At 36.9% G+C, this 13567-nt stretch overlaps 1 protein-coding gene across 1 annotated transcript in view; it reads right to left on the bottom strand.

The window, feature by feature from the left end:
* The window catches only part of ZFR (zinc finger RNA binding protein), an 83368-nt gene that overhangs the window by 69475 nt on the left and 326 nt on the right, over window positions 1–13567 (bottom strand). The gene's annotated exons all lie outside the window — the stretch shown is intronic.

Raw genomic sequence — 13567 nt, 5'->3', positions numbered from 1 at the left:
GTCCATTTCCCTCAATTCTTTTAAAGATTATTTTTTAATGTTTATTTATTCTGAGAGCATGCCTGGGTGGAGGAGGGACAAGGAGGGAGAATTCCAAGCAGGCCCTGCCCTATCAGGACAGAGCCCACACTCAGGGCTCTTGGGACTGGTTCCTACAAACCATGAGATCATGACGTCAGCAGAAATCAAGAGTTAGACACCCAACTGACAGAGCCACCCAAGGGAAATCATAAAAGAAACTGTACTATCTCAGCCTTGGCTCTGGATAAAGGGGAGAGAAGTCTTCTCTGACAATTAAATTAACCACAAACCAGCCTTCACCTAGTTTGGGCTCTGGAATGCACAATCTCTGACTAGGAACACCCTAAGCTAAGAAGTTCATTTAATATCTCTCTGGACTGACAGTGCTTCCAGATGCTACTAAACACTTTTCCTCTCTAAATGCTACAATGTTCCAAGAAACAGGAGCTCTCAATAAAAATATCACAACCAAACCCATAAGGAAACAAATTACTATGAGCAAGTGTTTGCAGAATAAAAAAAAATTTGAGAAAAGACTAGAATTATTGGATACAAAATATAAAATAAGTACACTAAAAAAAAGTAAAAGAGACTACCAAAACTAAGACCAAGGACCAAGAAATTGACCAAAAACCACCAGATGAACTTTTAAAAGAATTTTTAAAAGAATACAGTATATAAAAATTATAATCAGGAATTTAGAAAGGCATTACATAACTGATTAGACATGGCTGAGAAAAAAATTTAAATTTAAAAGTATCTCCTAATTACTTAGAATGCATAGAAAGACGACGAGGTGAAAAATATTAGAGGTTAAAGGACCACAAGGTAAGAATAAAAAGTGGTAAGTTACATCTAAGTAGAGTTGCAAATGGAGAAAAAGCAAACACATTTAGAAATAATGTCTGGGATTTCCCCAAAATAACGAAAGATAATAATCCTGAGATTCAAAAGCCCCAGCAAAGACAAAGGGAAGCGCTGGGGGGAAAAAATTGCCTACAAAGCCTAGTGATGACTTCTCAAGAATGAGAAAGGCGGTATTAAGAAACACACACAAAAACTGTTACTAGCAGACATATTAAAAAACATTTTTAAAGATTTTCCTTAGGAAAAATGAAAATGATTCCAGAATAAATAAATGTTATTCTAAAAAACTGGTAAATATAGAGTGCTTGGGTAGCTCAGTCAGTTAAGCATCCAACTTGTGGTTTCAGCTCAGGTCTTGATCTCAGCCTGAGATCAAGCCCCACATCAGGTCCACAATGACACCGCAGAGCCTGTTGGGGAATCTCTCAAAATAAACATAAAAAGGGGGGCGGGGGAAGGCACCTAGGTGGCTCAGTTGGTTAAGCAGCAACTTCAGCTCAGGTCATGATCTCTTGGTTTATGAGTTTGAGCCCCACCTAGGGCTCCATGCTCAAAGCTCTGAGCCTGGAGCCTGCTTTTGGATTCTGTGTCTCCTTCTCTCTCTGCCTCTCTCTCTAAAAAAAAAATAAAATAAAAATAAAAAAATTTTACTTTACTGATAAATGTGAAGATATGTGAAGGTAAGTTTAAATAATCACTGACTATGGGGCACCTGGGTGGCTCAGTTGGTTCAACCTCTGACTCTTGACTTTGGCTCCAATCACCTCATGGTTCGTGGGTTTGAGCCCCACACCACCTTGGGATATTCTCTCTCTCTCTGCCCCTCCCCACTTGTGTGCACTCTCTTAAAATAAATAAGTTAAAAAAATAAAATCACTGACTATATAAAATAATTGTGTTCAGCAATGACTGGTTGTGGGGTTAAAACAAATCTAAAATATTGTACCGTAATGGCACAAAATCAGGAGAGGATTAATATTAAAGCATTTTAAGTCCTTATACTGTTTAGGAGAGTAAAGATAATGATTAACTTTAGACAGTGAAATATCCATACTAAATTTCCAGAGCCACCACTGTAAAACAGAAACAATGTTTAATACCTGACTTCGTAAAAGGAATGAGAAAAGGTCTCAATCAAAATGTAGACTGCTTCTGTCACTCACATTTTTGGATGTGTTTTTTGCTCCACTGGAAACATATCTGTGTGTGTGCACATTATTTTTCATTTTGGATAAAATGGCAAAATGATTGATAGACAAAACATTTTATCTTCTTAATGGCTTTTAAAACAATTCGATCTCTTCATGAACCCAAATTTAAAGTTCAACACTTAGACTTTTCTATTTTCTAGGTCAGATCATAGCATTTTATGTATCTACCAAAGTACTGTGAGATTTTTCTTTAGATTTAATATTTTATAATGTTGACAAAAGACACAAAATTAAACTTCCTTATAGAATCACCCCAAAGACAAACCATCTTTATTCTGTATACTTGATATTATGAACATATTATATAGGTATTATATAATTATAGGTCATGTTCTCAATACTTTTACAATGCTATTAAAACATTATCATAGAATTTTAGAAGAAATTTAAATTTCTGCTAAATACTAAAACAAAATAATCAATCCTATAATTTTTACGAACACATTATACTAGTAGATCCACAAGAAGCAGGGGGTGGTTAAATGTCTTATGAAAATTGTTAGTTTTTACTTGGGATCCTTAACTTATAGTATTTACCTTGGTCCATTGGACATTTATGCACTTTATATATACAAATATATTTTTTATGTTTATTTATTTATTTAGAGAGAGAGCTAGAGCAAGCAGGGGAGGAACCAGAGAGAGAGAGAGAGAGAGAGAGAATCCCAGGCAGGCTCTGTGCTGTCAGTACAGGCCTAATGTGGGACTTGAACTCATAAACTATGAGATCATGACCTGAGCTGAAATCTAGAGTTGGACACTTAACTGACTGAGTCACCCACGTACCCCTGCACTTTTTATATTTTTGAAGTCATTTGACAAATTAGTCACACAGATTAAAAAAAAAAACTATTAGAAACCCAAAATTTTTATTCCTTATGTTCCTGGTTTTAAAATGAACCATGTTCTCTGAACATAACTGCTCATCAATTTTCATGCACAAACTACAACATTTCTGTTTTATAAATGTGGAATCCAGATTTTTAATGTATCTCTAATGAGTTGTAACTTATTACTTCTGGCTCTTCTTCCTGCACCGGAAGTGTCAAAACATAATGCTTACAAAGTTTTTTAAAATATCTGGTGGCTCTTTTTTTTTTTGAGAGACAGTCATCTTCCTTGTTCCATAATTACAAAACACTTTCAATTTTAAGTTTGGAATGATAAACCTAATCAATCTTTTCCTTTCTACACCATCAATTTCCTTCTGACTATCTTTGAATACATATGTACATTCAGTATCTGTCCACTAATGAATTCTGTCAAGTGAACTCTGGTGTATAAACATTATAAAAAGATGAAAGAATTCTGCCACATACACTTTTAGCAAACTGAAATGTTCAAGATCTTGTCATGGAATATTACATAATGAAGTGCTTCCTACTGACTAGATGAGAATGTCATGTTTACTTTTTTTTTAATATTTATTTTTCAGAGAGAGAGACAGCGTGTGTGTGCGCGCGCAGGAGGGAGAAAGAGAGAATCCCAAGCGGGCCCTTCACATTATAGAGCCCAATAAGAGTCAAACCCACAAACCATAAGATCATGACCTGAGTGGAAATCAAGAGTCATATACTCAACTGACTGAGCCACCCAGGCACTCCTACCATATTTAGCTTTTAATCCTTAGAAAAACTTGATTCTTGACTTAAAAAAAAAATTCACCTAGGACATTGTATCTACAGATTGTTAGTCTGAGATTTTGCTTTTACAATCAACCTATCATCATTAGTATAGAGTGATGCTGTTTCTTTGCATTCATGTTATTTATCTAATAATTATCAAATATTTTCCTGTGTTAATTTTCTTTTCTTTGCCAATATGGTTAGAGTATGAACAACTTGGAATCCTCAACTGTGCTAAAGGGCAAAACGAAAAGCCAACTATAATGGTAGTGTCTCTCTCTTTCATACCTTCTTCAAAGATGCAGATGAGGGCAATGCAATCAATGTCCTCCAGTTATTTCACTATTGTACCACCCTTCTAGGTGATTCCAGTATTCCTCCATTTTTCTATCATATTCATCTTTCTTAATGTAGTTGGGAATAAGTGACAATAGGAAATAATTCCTAGGATGATGAAACAGCAAAATGTTTTAAGATATAGAAAAATAAAATCACTAAAATCCCAAATAGTAAATCTTAGACTTACAAAAAGGACCCAATAGATCCATATAGTAACTGTAAGATAAAATGAGTTTTACTCCACTTTTAGAAATTCAGCAGATTTTCTTTGGAAGATCTCTAAAAAACAAGTCATGAAATGTCAATCCTTTTAATTGCAAATAAAATTGCTCAAAAAAGAAATTCACCAACTATTGGGTACAATAAAAGCTGATGGGCACTATAAGTTAATTAAACCAAAGTGCCCTGTAACTTTCTAAACTCAAGAAAAAATAATTCTTCATCATTTCACAAACACATTAATATTTCTTCAGTGGAAGATGTGCATATTCACACTACATAAAATGAAAAACAAATTAAACTAGGGCACCTGGGTGGCTCAGTCAGTTAAGTGACTAAGTCCCGATTTTAGCTTAGGTCATGATCTCACAGTTCGTGGGTTCAAGCCCCACGTGGGGCTCTGTGCCCACAGTGCGGAGCCTGCTTGGGATTCTCTCTCTTTCTCTGCCCTTTCCCTGCTCATGCTCTCTCAAAAATAAACAAGCATTAAGGAAAAAAAAAAACTAAACTAAAAATAGGCTCCTGATTAACAGATCAATTTTTACTGTCAAGTGTTTTACAAACTTACCAGTAGTATTTTCAGAAGTTTTTGATTTCATAAATGGAGATAAGGAATTATAAACGTGTACATAAGGTACTGAAGTCATTAATAAAACTAGATATTCTAAAAGTAGACAGCCGGCGAAGATTTTATACAGAAGAGTAGTGTGATTGAACTTATATTTTATGATGAGTATTTTGTTTACAGTAAAAAAAATGGTTTGGGATGTATAAGACTTGGAGAGTGAGAGAAGCTATAAAGCTATCTCCATTAATCAAAGCACTTTGCGCTCACCTAGATGGTTAGTCTTTAAAAGGTCTTTGTGTTGTTTTTCCTGTCAAAAAAGTATTAGATTTCTTCAGATTTCTTTTCAAGAACATTCTTTCCCACTTAAAGCTGATTACCATATCAATGTTAATGTGTTTTATACAATGTATATCTTCCCAGAAACAAAAACTATTAAAATTTTTATTTTCATTTAATTGATTTTCAAAAACAGTGCATCCCAATACTTTAAGCCCCTTTGATCTCTAGAGCCCTCAAGAATTTATTTGAAAACTAAATTAGACCACAAAACCTTTTTTTTTTAGTTTGTGTTTGTTTTTGAGCTCCCAGGACTAAGACCCATGGTGTGTGGATAGAAATGCAAGTCTCTAGCAAGGATCTAGGACACAGGGAGTGAAGTTGCCACATCCACCCTGCAGTGAGGCTGAGACGCAGGGAGAAGGCCTTCCCCTCCAGGAACACTGTGTGCCCTACTTCTTTCTTTCTCCAGCCCTACCGAAACATAGATGTTTCCGAAGTTTGTAACCATGGCTTTATTTTTTCTATTTTTCTCATTCATTCAAAAATGTTTACTAAATGATGTATGCCAGGCACTGTACTTTCTCTGGTTTCATCCATGCTCAACAAATAAATGGGGCATCACTACCATATGAATGATATTTAGATTTATACTACCAATCCTTACCCCTTTCCTAAGCTCCATTCCAAATGTCTACTGAATGTAATAGCTAACATTGATGAGGATCTAATACATGCCAGGGACTGTTCCCAGCATTTTGCAAATACTATGTCACTGAATTCTCAAAACAACACAACAGAGAATGTAGAAGCCTTCCAGGATGCTGATAATGTTTTCGTTTTTCATCTGGATGCTGGTTATACAGGTATGGTTCAGTATATGAAAGTTCATTAAGCTACACTGTGCAGTCTTTCTGTATGTTGTACTTCAACATAGATTTTCCTAAAAATCTTAATCCTATGAAGTAAGGAACAATATTATCTCCAGTTTAAAGATGAAGCTTAAATATCAAGAGACTGCCCAGGGGCACAAGGCAAGTAGTGCAGGGAACCAGGAGTCACCTCAGGTTGTCTGACTTTAGAGTCAATCCATTCTCAATCATACCAAGCATCATACATTGCCGTCCTGGCTCAACACGTTTCCTTTGTCTAAAATGACCTTCCCTCAATTTTCAGAATGAAAGACCATGAAAGTGTATCTCAAACTCCATAGCAAGAACCCTTGTATTCCCCATTTTAGTATTTCATTAAAATTCAAGAATGATCATTATCATGGCATGGTTATTTGCAGGTATATCTGTGCTCACCTTCATCCCACCAAGAGTAAACTCCTTGAGTGCAGAGACCGTACATATTGTAGATATTCATTAAGTATTACATGTTATTCCCCCAAAATGTATTTTAATATACATATTATATAGGAAACTAATATTTTTTAAAGCCCAACGTACTCTTTATTTTACTAACATGTCCTCTACTGACATGAATTAAAGAGCCGCACCGCACATAGCTTTCACACACTAAGGAAATACTATAGTCTGAACAGTGACCCTAATTCTGAGGAAGGCATGCCAAGGATAATTTATGGCCAAGCATAGTGGGCACAGTGCACATCTTTAATCATTTAGCTAACATACTTTGTCAATTATCACACTCAGAAGCCCAAGGCCTGTCTTCTGATTAACATGATGGTGTACTTCTGAAAAATAATTCAGCTGATTTTACAAATATGTCTGTTTAAACAGCTACACATTATAATCCAACTGCTCATAAGCATAATTCTATCCTGGGATCTCTATTTTATTCCAGTGATTTATTTGTCTATCCTTGTACTGATAACGTCACATTCTCCTGTTTAATAAAGTTTGGGTATGTGATAATACAAGACCTCCCTTATCATATTTTACAAGCCTGTTAGGACTACTTTTGGATAAACACTGTCTTCGTTTAACAGCATTAGAATCTCCTTATCAAGTTAGCCTCCCCCCAAAAAAACCTGTTGATTTTTATTGGAATTGCATTATATAAATTACTTAGAAGAAAATTGGTAACTTGATGGTATTTTTTTACTCCATGAACCCAGTACATCTTCATTTATTCATGTATTCTTTTATGGCCTTTATATCCTAATGTATTTTTTCCTTAACTGTTTTGTAGATCTCATTAGTTTTAGTTCTACTTAAGGTTTTGTGGCTATGTAAAAAAATAAGATTTAATTTGAAATTTAATAATCTAACACAATATTGCTGAAACAGGAATGTTACCAATTCCTGCCTAATTATAGATTCAGAAAATTTGCTAAATGCTTACTATTTCTCTTATTTTTGTCTGTTGGTTGCAAATAAAATAATCATGTTGCTTGCAAATAAAAAATTTCCAGGGTGCCTGGGTGGGTCAGTCATTTAAGTGTCTGATTCTTGATTTCTGCTCAGTTCATGATCTCAAGGTGGGTCATAAAATTGCGTCCCTGGTCAGGCTTAGTGTGGAGCATGGAGTCTGCTTGGAATTCTTTCTCCCTCTCTCTGCCAAAACAAACATAATTTCTTTCCTTCCCCATTAAAAGACTCAGTGGCCGGGGGCAAGGGGGGAGCACCTGGGTGGCTCAGTAGGTTAAGCATCTGACTCCTGATTTTGGGTCATGTCATGATCTCACATTTGGAGAGACTGAGCCCTACACTGGGCTTCCCTCTGACAGCAGAGTCTGCCTAGGATTCTCTCTCTGCCCCTACCCTCCCTGCGCATGTCCTCTCTTAAAACATTTAAAAATAAATAAAATAAAAAAGTAAAATGACACAAATTGGGGCCCATCAATTGATACTCAATTACCTACTTTTAAAACATTTTACCTTCAGATTATGAAACTTTGTATACATACATGAAAGACATCAACTAAGGAATTCCTTTAAAACCCTTAGAGTATTAGTCAATTATCTATACTTCATAGAAAACTAACATTAGTAAAATGCCTACTGAAAATCAGGACCAAGGTAGGAAGTGTTGTATTTAATCTTCACCTCAAGGGAAGTTATGTGAGGGAACAGTCTCAGAAAGATGAAGAGATCTGGCCAAATGACTGATGAGGTAGAGCTGGGACTCAAATCTGAAGTCTCACAAGCTCCAAATTCATGCTCTTACCATTAGAGTATACTGTAAAGCAGTTCATAAAAGCACAGTCAAGCATACACCTTAAACATTCTCTCAAATATATTCTGGTTCACACTACCCTTAAGGCTATTAATAACACAGACAAAAATTATCATCAATGTTAACAGCAGCAATTGTTTTGGAAAGAAAATTTTCATCCTTTCAAACTCATTCAAGCATTATGAATCCTAAGATCTCTGATTCAACAATGAAAGAGCTGATATAATTAGCAGTTGCAGAATTTTTTTTTTTGTAGAGCCAGTAAATTTCCATCACCATGACTGGTTTCAAAAACCTGTTCACCTGGTTTTTCACCTTCTCAGTTTGAGATTACTCTTTTTCTACCTTTCTAGTGTTACTCTTATTCTTTCCTCAAGAGAGTATTCTTTTTTTTTTAATGTTTTATTTATTTTTGATACAGAGAGAGACAGAGCATGAGGGGGGAGGGGCAGAGACAGAAGGAGACACAGAACCGGAAGCAGGCTCCAGGCTCTGAGCTAGCTGTCAGCACAGAGCCTGACACGGGGCTCGAACCCACTAATGTGAGATCTGACCTGAGCTGAAGCTGGAGGCTTAACCGGCTGAGCCACCCAGGCGCCCCTCAAGAGAGTATTCTTAATGCTACATTCAAAGTAAAATAAAAAGGAAGAAAAAAAAACTTCATCAGCTATCAACCTACCCCAAGTTATCTTAGTGACGTGAGGAGATACTTAACCTTTAGGAACAGATATACTAAAGAGACCTCAAGAATCACTGATGAGATGCCTTCTTTTGAATTAGCAGATGCTTAATTTAAAGATGTCCAGATGATAGTTAAATCCACTTAAACATTTACTAAGATTCTAAGAATAAAGTAATTATTTTGTATCTTTTACAATCTACCCAAAAGCCTTTAAATTCAATAAATACTAGATATAAAAAGGGTAAAAAAGTTATCAAATGATTTTTTTCAAATAGCTAACTTTAAGTTATTCAATGATGCATTATGAGCTATATATAGGACAAAGAAAATTAGTTTAATTAAGTAAAGCTAAAGATTTAGGTTATCCAGGTAACAAATGACTTGTTTAGATAGAAAGAAGACAAGGAACTTATATATCCAAGGCGTTTCTAAATAATAAAGGGAGGGGCACGTGGATGGCTCAGTTAGTTAAGCATCAGGTCATGATCTTGAGGGTTCATGAGTTCAAGCACCACATAGGGCTTCTGTGCAGACTGTTCAGAGCCTGGAGCCTGCTTCAGATTCCGTGTCTCCCTCTCTCTGCCCCTCCCCTGCTCATGTTCTGTACCCACCTGCCACCTCTCTATCTCTCTCTCAAAATAAACATTTAGGGGCGCCTGGGTGGCTCAGTCGGTTAGCATCCGGCTTCGGTGCAGGTCATGATCTCATGGTTCATGGGTTTGAGCCCCGCATAGGGCTCTGTGCTGACAGCTCAGAGCCTGAAGCCTGTCTTCAGATTCTGTGTCTCCCTCTCTCTCTGACTCTCCCCTGCTCATGCTGTCTCTCCCTCTCTCTCAAAAATAAATAAAACATTAAAAAAATAAACATTTAAAAAATAAATTAAAAATAAATAAATAAAGGGAAATTGACTATTTAAAACTCTCAAAGAAATGTTTATGTCCTATTAATAGTATACTATAATGGGATTGTATTATTTTATATATAATGCATGCTATTTTATTTGTATATTACATATACATATATCTGCATACGCTACAAATCTCTTTCAAAAAGTAAAAACTCCTATGAGAACTTCTGTATCACTGCCAAAGAAGGAGTAAAGAAACTGATTTTGAGCCTATGTAACTATTAGAAAACTTGTTTTTCTATTGAGAATGATCTTTCCCCACATTCTTCGCTACACTAAGTCTTCCGAACTGTTGAAATACTTTTTTCCAAGATTACAAAATTAGATTTATCTGAAAGTCTTTCTTCTCAATAAAAGGTTAACTCTACTAAAGTAGGTTACCTACCCAACCAAGTCCCCTTTCTGCCATGAAGCCATCTTATTTTTACACCGTACTTCAGATCTGCTTCATCCTATACCCCACAAACTAATACTACCAGAAACACATACAAATAAATACATAAAGTAATACTTTAAAATATTTTGATTTCTTCATTTCTAAGGGGGGAAAAAAGCACATGAAAGGTCAAAAAATGAAAAGACTTTATCTGCAAGAGTGGCAGATGGGCATGGTAGGTTTATTTTCTTGCCTTAAAAAAATACAAAAAGAAAAACATTCAGTAGCTGATGGAACATGTAACACAAAGACTGGACAAATGCTTATCACAAAAATATTTAATATGCATTATCAAATAAAAAATTTAGCTTATTTAGAAGTCAGCAGTAAGAAGCAGCAGAACTTATAGCCTTACACAGCTATAACCAAGAAAACTAAGAACCAAAATGAAATGTTAACTTAGGTTACTTTACGTTATTTGTATTCAATGACAGTTATTTGTATTTGATTCAACACTCACATCCACAAGTATATGCTTAAAATTTCCCCAAGTTTGCATACTTTAAATTAAAATAAATAAGTAATAGAAACTAATAAAAACTTGCCAAGTAAGCCTTGGTCTCCATGTCTAAAAGTTAAAAAATTACAGTGATTTCTAGGCAGGAAGAAAAACATCATCACTGCATTTTTTGCATATGCTTTTATTATTAACGCTATTTATCGTCTTTGAGCCACAGGATTACCATTACTGGGCCTGATTTCTTTCCATTAAAAGCAACCAATTTTCCATGTACTATGTCTATATACAAGGACAGAACACATTAACAATTAGTTTTGCTGACATATGCATAAACAAGTATAGTTAAAAGACTAGTCTTTCCTCATTTGACATATACATAACAAGCAATTTAGTAATTTGGATGGTTGTTACAGTTTACTGAAACTTGGTGAGCTTTGAAGCCAATGGAAAAATTAGGTACAGAAATTCCACACTACTTTTCTATATTGGGATAAAATATATACATACAACTATTTTATCAAAAAATTAATTAAGTGGGGCACCTGGGTGGCTCAGTTGATTAGGTATCCAACCCCTGTTTTCAGCTCAGGTCATGATCTCACAGATTGTAGGACAGAGCCCCGTCCAACCATGTGCTGACAATGCAGAGACTGCTTGGGATTCTCTCTCCACTCTCTCCCTGCCCCTCCTTTCCCCACCTCTCAAAATATAGATGAACTTAAAAAAAAAATGATTACGTATCCTTGAGTTAGCATTTCCTCCCCCGTTTTTTTTTTAACATTTTATTTATTTTTGAGAGACAGAGAGAGTGCGAGTGGGGCAGGGGCAGAGAGAGAGGGGGGAGACACAGAATCTGAAGCAGGCTCCAGTCTCTGAGCTGTCAGCAGAGACCAAAGCAGGGCTTGAACCCAGGAACCGTAAGATCATGACCTGAGCGGAATCGGATGCTTAAACATACTGAGCCACCCAGGTGTCCCTCCCTCTCTGTTTCTATCTATAGGTTTGCACTAGAAAAAAAAATATTTCAAAACTGGCCCCCCCCCCCCCAAAAAGCCACTCTATTTTCAGTAAATAATCCCTAAGTCACTCTGTCCATAGTAACAAAAATACCGTGTGAAACAAAATTTTTAGTGGTTAAATACAGCTTTGTCTAGAACACACAGTACTTGGTAGCACAGGATTTATGGCACAGATGCTGATTAACTATCTTGTTCCCCAGGAAAAGAAATTAACTTGGTCTTTTTTTCCTCTCCATGAAAATTATTAGCTCTAAAAGATTTTTATCAAAGTAACTGACACTTTGTTGCTTAATTATCACAACTTATTAAGCAAAGAATTTGTTAGTGTTTGAAAAGCCCCAAGATTTTGCCAATATTTGTCATCTCAGTCCTTTTTCTGGAATGTCTCATGGCAAAACAGATTTGTAAAAACTGCCACATGCATTTAAGAAATTCAACAATTATAGGGGCACCTGGGTGGCTCAGTCGGTTAAGTATCCAACTTCCGCTCAAGGGCTTGAGAATGTGAGCACCACACATCAGGCTCTGTGCTGACAGCTCAGAGCCCGGAGTCTGCTTTAGACTGTCTCCAGCTCTCTGCCCCTCCCCCACTCATCCACCCACACCCACCCTCACTCTCTCTCTCTCTCTCAAATATAAACAAACATTTAAAAAAGGAACTCAACAAGTATAAAAATTTAACACCAAATTTATAAATAAAATGCACATTTACACATTCAACACCTCTTAAATCAATGGGTCTTAAGCACTGTATACTTTAATTGGCAGCAATTTTCTTTGGTGGCATATAATGTATAAATAAATGCTATCTTAGAATTCCATGAAATATAGCAACTTTCTCAGAATTACAAGCTTTTACCCAAGAAGACAGCCATATATCTCATTTTACAGATGAGGAAAATGAAAGCTCAAATAAGTTGATGTCCCCGACATAAAATCAAGAGGAAAAAAGACATGGAAGCCAGGTCTTTGGATTCCCAGTGAAGCCCTTTCCATTACACAACCTAACACCTGCAGTTAATGAAATGAAAAAATTCCCTGGGTTTAACCAAATAGTTAACACACAGATAGCTAATATCATCTCTCCCTATAAAAAGCTGGTCACTTAAGGAGCCATGTAGGTTTACGGCCTGAATCTGAAGAGAAAGTCTCAGACTGACTCAAAAGCAACAACGACCACAGAAAAAAACCTAGCGTGGTTTTCTCTTTTGATAAGCCGTAGAATGAACTACAGACACTTCAGAAATTAGAGCTTCCTTTAAGGTAGATTTCACTAGATGCATCACGACGTCAGTACCATCTCACTTGACACCCCCCCCCCAATATCCCAGGAGAAAGAATTATTACCACCCCCCACCCCTGGCCTAAACCCAATAGTCAGAATAAGGCCATGGATTCATTTGTCAGTGCTAGAAACTTCGCACATCTTTTCCAGTCTACCAACTACAAATTCACAGGTGGTTGGTATGTTTACATCTCTCCTCGGAGGAAAAATGAAAGAAACCCAAGGTAGTGACACCCGCGGTTCGTTTGCAGGCTTCGAGAAGGGCAGGAGGAGCCGAAGGAGAAGGTACCCGAGAAAACGACACGTTATCTGGCTCAGGGGGCCTCAGCACCGGGCGAGGACGGGCGCACGGGCGGCGTAGCGGGCCAGGCCGGTGGGCAGCGCGACTCGGCGCTCCCCTTCGCCCACCCTCCCCATTCCCCAGGCGGGAGGGGGGCCCGAGGTGGGGGCTGACCGGCGGGGCGGGGGCCGGAGGGCGCTCCGAGCCCCGGCCTCGCTCCCCTCCCTC

Source organism: Suricata suricatta, chromosome 6, assembly GCF_006229205.1.
Source record: "Suricata suricatta isolate VVHF042 chromosome 6, meerkat_22Aug2017_6uvM2_HiC, whole genome shotgun sequence".
NCBI lineage: Eukaryota > Metazoa > Chordata > Mammalia > Carnivora > Herpestidae > Suricata > Suricata suricatta.
This window is presented reverse-complemented; position numbering and strand designations above follow the sequence as displayed.